Below are 5801 nucleotides of genomic sequence, written 5' to 3' on the forward strand. Positions count from 1 at the left end.
TACTGCTAGGGAGAATTTTTAACCAATATCAAATAAGTAATCCCCCAGTCACTGACTGAAATGTGCCACAGGGTTAGTGCTCCTGTGGGAGGCCTCTGCCATCCACACTTGAAGTTCTCAGTTGATACCCACTTGATCCACTGTGCCAGCACATGTGTGCTCTTTGGTGACATTTCTGACCTGCCTCTTGGACTACCAAAGGCAATTCTGTTTGCCATACTGCCTATAGTTTAGATTATACTACCTGGAACCTCCAAACTTAGTGTTTGCCAATCATTTTTATTGTGATTCAGGAGTGTGGGGGGGGGGGAAGTACTTAAGTAAGTGATATGGATTATTGTATACACTGAGGAATGTAGATCATTAAAATATGCTTAAGGGCTGGGAATAGAGCTTAGCAGTAGAGTACTCGGCTCACATGCATGAAGCCCTGGGTTCAATTCCTCAGCACCACATAAACAGAAAAAGGCAGAAGTGGTGCTGTGGCTCAAGAGGTAGAGTGCTAGCCTTGAGCAAAAAGAAGCCAGAGACTGTGCTCAGGCCCTGAGTCCAAGCCCCAGGACTGGCCAAAAAAAAAAAGCTTAATTTATCTCCCACCATAATTCAATATAAACTGTTCAAACAAAGTTCTCACAGCTAGAAAAAAAATCATTTCCTAGACGTCTTTAATCAATATTATCTATCCAAATTAACTTCTCAAGGAAGAACTCCCTAACTTTTTTTAAATTTAATTTTATCATCAAGGTGATGTACAGGGGGTTACAATTACATATGTAAGATAGTGAGTACATTTCTTGTCAAACTTGTTACTGCCCTCATTTTTCTTCCATTTTCCCTCTTCCCAACCCCTCCCCAGTCGTATAGTTAATTTCCAACATATTGTCTTGTGAATTTCACTGTTATATTGCTTCACACTTATTTTAGCATCTATTACTGTGGCAAAATATGGGTAAAAAGCCAGGTACTGGTGGTTCATGCCTATAATTCTAGCTACTCAGTAGGCTGACAGTTCAAAGCCAGCCTGGGCAGGAAGGTTTGTGAGACCCTTATCTCCAATTAACCACCAAAAAAGCTGGAAGTGGATCTGTGGTTCAAGTAGTAGAGTGCTAGCCCTGAGCAAAAAAAACCACAAAAAACCAGGCCCTAAGTTCAAACCCCAGGACTGGCCAAAAAAAGTAACAAAGTTTATCATTTTGGCTGATTTTAAATGTATTAGATTATATTTTTTCTTTATACAATTTTTTTATTAAATTTTATTGACAAGGTGTTGTACAGAGGGGGTATAGTTACATAATAAGGTAGAGAGTACATTTCTTGTCATATTTGTTACACCCTCATTTTTCTTTCCCTTCCCTAGTTCAGGTAAGCATATATACAATGTTCACTGTACCAAAATCATATACAGTGACCACAGGGGGTACACCAAAGGATATTCACCTAGTACATTATGCGTGTCATCCCTGTGCAGGGGCTGTGCTAAGCTTCTCTGTATCGTTCCAATTTTAGTATATGTGCTGCCAATGTGAGCCCTTCGATTATATTTAAATGCATAATTTTTGTGTTTATACTGGGACTTGAACTCAGGGCCCTGTGTTCTCATTTAGCCTTTCACACACAATTGCTCCTCTACCCCCTTAGCCATGCCTCTAGTTTCTCCTTTTTACTGGTTAGTTGGACATACGTCTCATAGATATGTCTTCTCTCAAATTGTGATCTTCAGATCTCAGCCTCTTGCGTCACTACAATTACAGGCATCAGCCACAGGAATCCAGCTAAGAGTTCCTCTTGGTTCAGGAGCTTCTAAACCAGTAGTCATGAGAAGGAAAAAGGAAAAAGTTTGCAGGTAATCTACCATTTTGGTTCTTGACCAACACTTGAGTAGAACCTGTTGCCGTATTATCTATCCAGTGCGGGAATAAGCATTAGCCATGTGTGCCCAATGTGACAGATGATCTTTTTTTCACTTTAGTTAAATGGCTACATGGGGATAATGGCTACACTTTTGATGAACAGGACAATTCTAAATATATCTGACTTTGGAAAAGTACACCATATTCAGTTAGGATCCTGGAAGATAGCACCCCACACTTTTAAGGTGCCGTCTCCCAGCTAGTCTGGAACTGGTCTTCAATAGGGATCTACTGTTTGATAAAACTAGATACTTCTGGGTGATAAAAATGTGGTAAACCTTATTGAGTCCAGGAGCACTAGGCCAGCCTCTTCCTCTGCAACAAAGTGAGAGCAGAAACTAGTCAAAAATGCTCTCTTGCTCCAAAACTATCAGATATCCAACAAACCCACTATCTCTCCTTGCTTGAGTCCTGATCCAGATATCGAGGTTCACCTACTTCAGTTTGGGCCATTTTGAATGCTTTCTTCTCTTCTAGGAACCACTCAAGCTAAAAGTTTTCAAAATTCTTTGTGGCACTTGGAAGTCAGAAATCACCATGATTGGCTCATGGAGGTTCCTACTGAGCAGCAACGGACTTTTGTTTCATTGGCTGTTCCTTGCCTGTGTTGCATCTGCCCATGGTCAACTTGTGTGAAAGGAAGGCCCAGGGGGGACCTTGTCCACCAGAGTGCAGGCAGGGTGACCCATCCTGAGGCATGGCTCTTTCTACAGTAGAATGAGTCGGAGTGTGCAGAGCAAGGAATAGTTCCCAGCAGGTGCTGTTTCTAAAGTTCATTGGGGTCTACAGTTCAAATCAGCTAGTTAACCCCAAACAATAGATGACTATATAAGCATGCCTTTAAGAAGTAGTCTTGGCTGTCAGCCTTTTAGGGCCCCAGTTTGAGGTGCCAGCCCTCTCCCCCATTCCCTGCTGGTCCCGAGAGTTGACTTCTCCATGACTGATTTGGGCCTAATTTCTAATTTGTCAACCATGATTGATTGTTTGGTTTTCGTTTTCTTGGTGGTCCTGGAGAGTGAACTCAGGGTGTGAAGCCTGCTAGATATGTGATCTACTACTTGAGGCACTCCTCCAGTCCTCTTTTTACACTTTTTTTAATGTTTAAAAATTAAGTAGTTGTCGGGGCTGGGGATATGGCCTAGTGGCAAGAGTGCTTGCCTCGTATACATGAGGCCCTGGGTTCAATTCCTCAGCACCACATATACAGAAAATGGCCAGAAGGGGCGCTGTGGCTCAAGTGGCAGAGTGCTAGCCTTGAGCAAAAAGAAGCCAGGGACAGTGTGCAGGCCCTGAGTCCAAGCCCCAGGACTGGCAAAAAAATAAAAATAAATAAGTAGTTGTACTAAGGAGTTCCAATTCAACATGTCTTTTTATGGGTACAATATATCTTGATCACCCTTTCCATCATTCTTCCACATCTCTTATTCCCTCAAGTACATTGGTTATTTTGGGAGTACAGCCTTCCCTTCCCTATACTAGCAGGAATGACAGGTGTATGCCCATGCACATTCCCCAGAGCTGGAATAACAGAACATACCACCATGCCCAGCCATTGGTTGAGATAGAGGGTCTCAAACTTTTTTGCCTGATCTCTATCCCCCAGTCTCTGCATCCCAAGTAGTTTTAATTACAAGCTTGAGCCATGGTGCCTGCATTGATGGTTTTAAATAGATGATGTGCAGGAGCTAAGGTCACAGGCTGAACAACACAGTTTTCCCCTGAGAGGTATATGGTCCTTCCTTGGGAACCTTTGCTTCCCAGGTACCTCACACCACTCCATTTGATTCTTTTCTTTTTCTTTTTTTTTAACCAGTCCTGGGGCTTGGACTCAGGGCCTGAGCACTGTCCCTGGCTTCTTTTTGCTCAAGGCTAGCACTCTGCCACTTGAGCCACAGTGCCACTTCTGGCCATTCTCTATATATGTGGTGCTGAGGAATTGAACCCATGTATAAGAGGCAAGCAGTCTTGCCACTAGGCCATATTCCCAGCCCTGATTCTTTTTCTTGATGTGTGTGTGTGTGTGCACATGCGTGCACGCACACATGTGTGTTGTTCCTGGAACTTGAACTCAGAGCCTGGGCTCTGTCCCTGAGCTTTTTGTTTTTGCTCAAGGCTACTGCCCTAGCACTGAGCAGCAGCTCCATTTTTAGCTTTCTTGTAAGTTAATTGTGAAAGGATATGTCCCAGCCATCCCAGGGGACCATGCAGAGATAGTCACAGACAGGAGAAGAAAGTTTATAAGGAGGTTTATTAGTGGGGCCATATCTCCCACGGGAGAGGGAGCTACATGGCGCTGCACCTTATCCAGGTGGCAGCTTCTCTGGTACTAAAGGGGAAATAGGTAGGTCTTAATAGTGAGTAGGAGTGGCCCTTTATAGTTCTAGGGCAGGGAGTGTAGGTGTGGGTGGACCTGGAGGCTAATGGGAGGAGCTGAGGACCCAAGGTGGGGGAAATGCTAACAAATTGGAGATAAGAGTTTCATAGACTTTCCTGCCAGGCTGGCTTGAACCACAATCCTCAGATCTCCACCTCCTGAGTAGCTAGGATTGCAAGCATGAACACTATTGCCCAACTGCATTTGATTCTTTTGAGTTGAGCTCTTCCTGTGAGAGAGAAAGAGAACGTGGGCTGGGGAATTGGTCCTTAGAGTCATTCCTCAATATGCAGGAAGACCACAAGTAGATCATGGGAAAAGAGCCACAGAATAAGATTACTAAATTCTCCAGAACTGGCTCTTAAAAAGAAAATCTATGTTGGAGGGACTGGGTACCCTCTCACCCCACCCCTCTGTGTAGCCTCTTGAGATTTGTTGCAGCTCCAGCTGATTTCTGGGCCTCTCCACCTCAACAGTCCATTCCTGTCCCAGAGCTTAGGCTCCCCTGTATTTGAGTCATGTTTTCACCGAACACAGGTGAGGTTCAGTGAAGCTTCCCTTTAAATACAGGAACTCCTCACTTAGGGGCCTTGACTTCCATCACAGAATAAGAATTTCTGGACAAATCACGATGGTAAGAGAAGTCAGCAGAGCTTTATTGAGTAAACAAGCAGGCAAGCAGACAAACAGGCACAGAAAGCAGACGAACACACAAAATGGGCAGGGGCACACTAGCAGAGTATGGGTGCTCTCATGGGAGTGTGCGCGTGCACACACACACACACACACACACACACAGACCAGAGGAGCATGCAGCTACTCAGGCTGTTGGGGTATTTATAGGTTAAAGGATTCAATGACAGGGGATGGCTTCAAATGTTATGCAAAGACAGGTGCTTTATCTTTGCTCTAGTCACACCTGGTGTTACTTTCTTTTTTTTTTTTTTCTTTTTTTTGGTGAGGGTGGTGGAGCAGTCCTGGGGTTTGGACTCAGGGCCTGAGCACTTTCCCTGGCTTCTTTTTGCTCAAGGCTAGCACTCTGCCACTTGAGCCACAGCACCACTTCTGGCCTTTTCTATATATGTGGTGCTGAGGACTCCGAGCCCAGGGCTTCATGTATACAAGGCAAGCACTGTTGCCACTAGGCCATATTCCCAGCCCCTGGTGTTACTTTCTGAGTTCCCAGGTAAGAATGCATCCTACTGTCACCAGATTGGCAGAGGTGCAGCTTAGTGAAACTTCCCTTTAAATATAGGAACTCCTCACTTAGGGTCCTTGATTTCAATCAAAGAATAAGATTTTCTAGACAAGACACAATGGTAAGAAAACATGGCAGAGCTTTATTGAGTAAGCAAGTAGGCAAGCAGAAAACAGAAGGGCAGGGGCACACTAGGGAGATAGTCAAACACACAGAGAGACACACATGGAGAGACACAGACTGAGAGACATACACACAGACACCCAGAGACACCAGTAAAGAGAGAGACACATAAAGAGACACCCATGAACACACACAC

The 5801-nt window shown here is 44.3% G+C and overlaps 1 non-coding gene across 1 annotated transcript; it reads right to left on the reverse strand.

Moving 5' to 3' along the window:
• Positions 1-1422: 1422 nt before the first annotated feature.
• Positions 1423-1530, reverse strand: LOC125363753. The gene has a single exon (XR_007213334.1). It is a non-coding gene; the product is annotated as a U6 spliceosomal RNA (small nuclear RNA).
• Between the last annotated feature and the right edge of the window lie 4271 nt (positions 1531-5801).

This window comes from Perognathus longimembris, chromosome 14, assembly GCF_023159225.1.
Source record: "Perognathus longimembris pacificus isolate PPM17 chromosome 14, ASM2315922v1, whole genome shotgun sequence".
Classification (NCBI taxonomy): domain Eukaryota; kingdom Metazoa; phylum Chordata; class Mammalia; order Rodentia; family Heteromyidae; genus Perognathus; species Perognathus longimembris.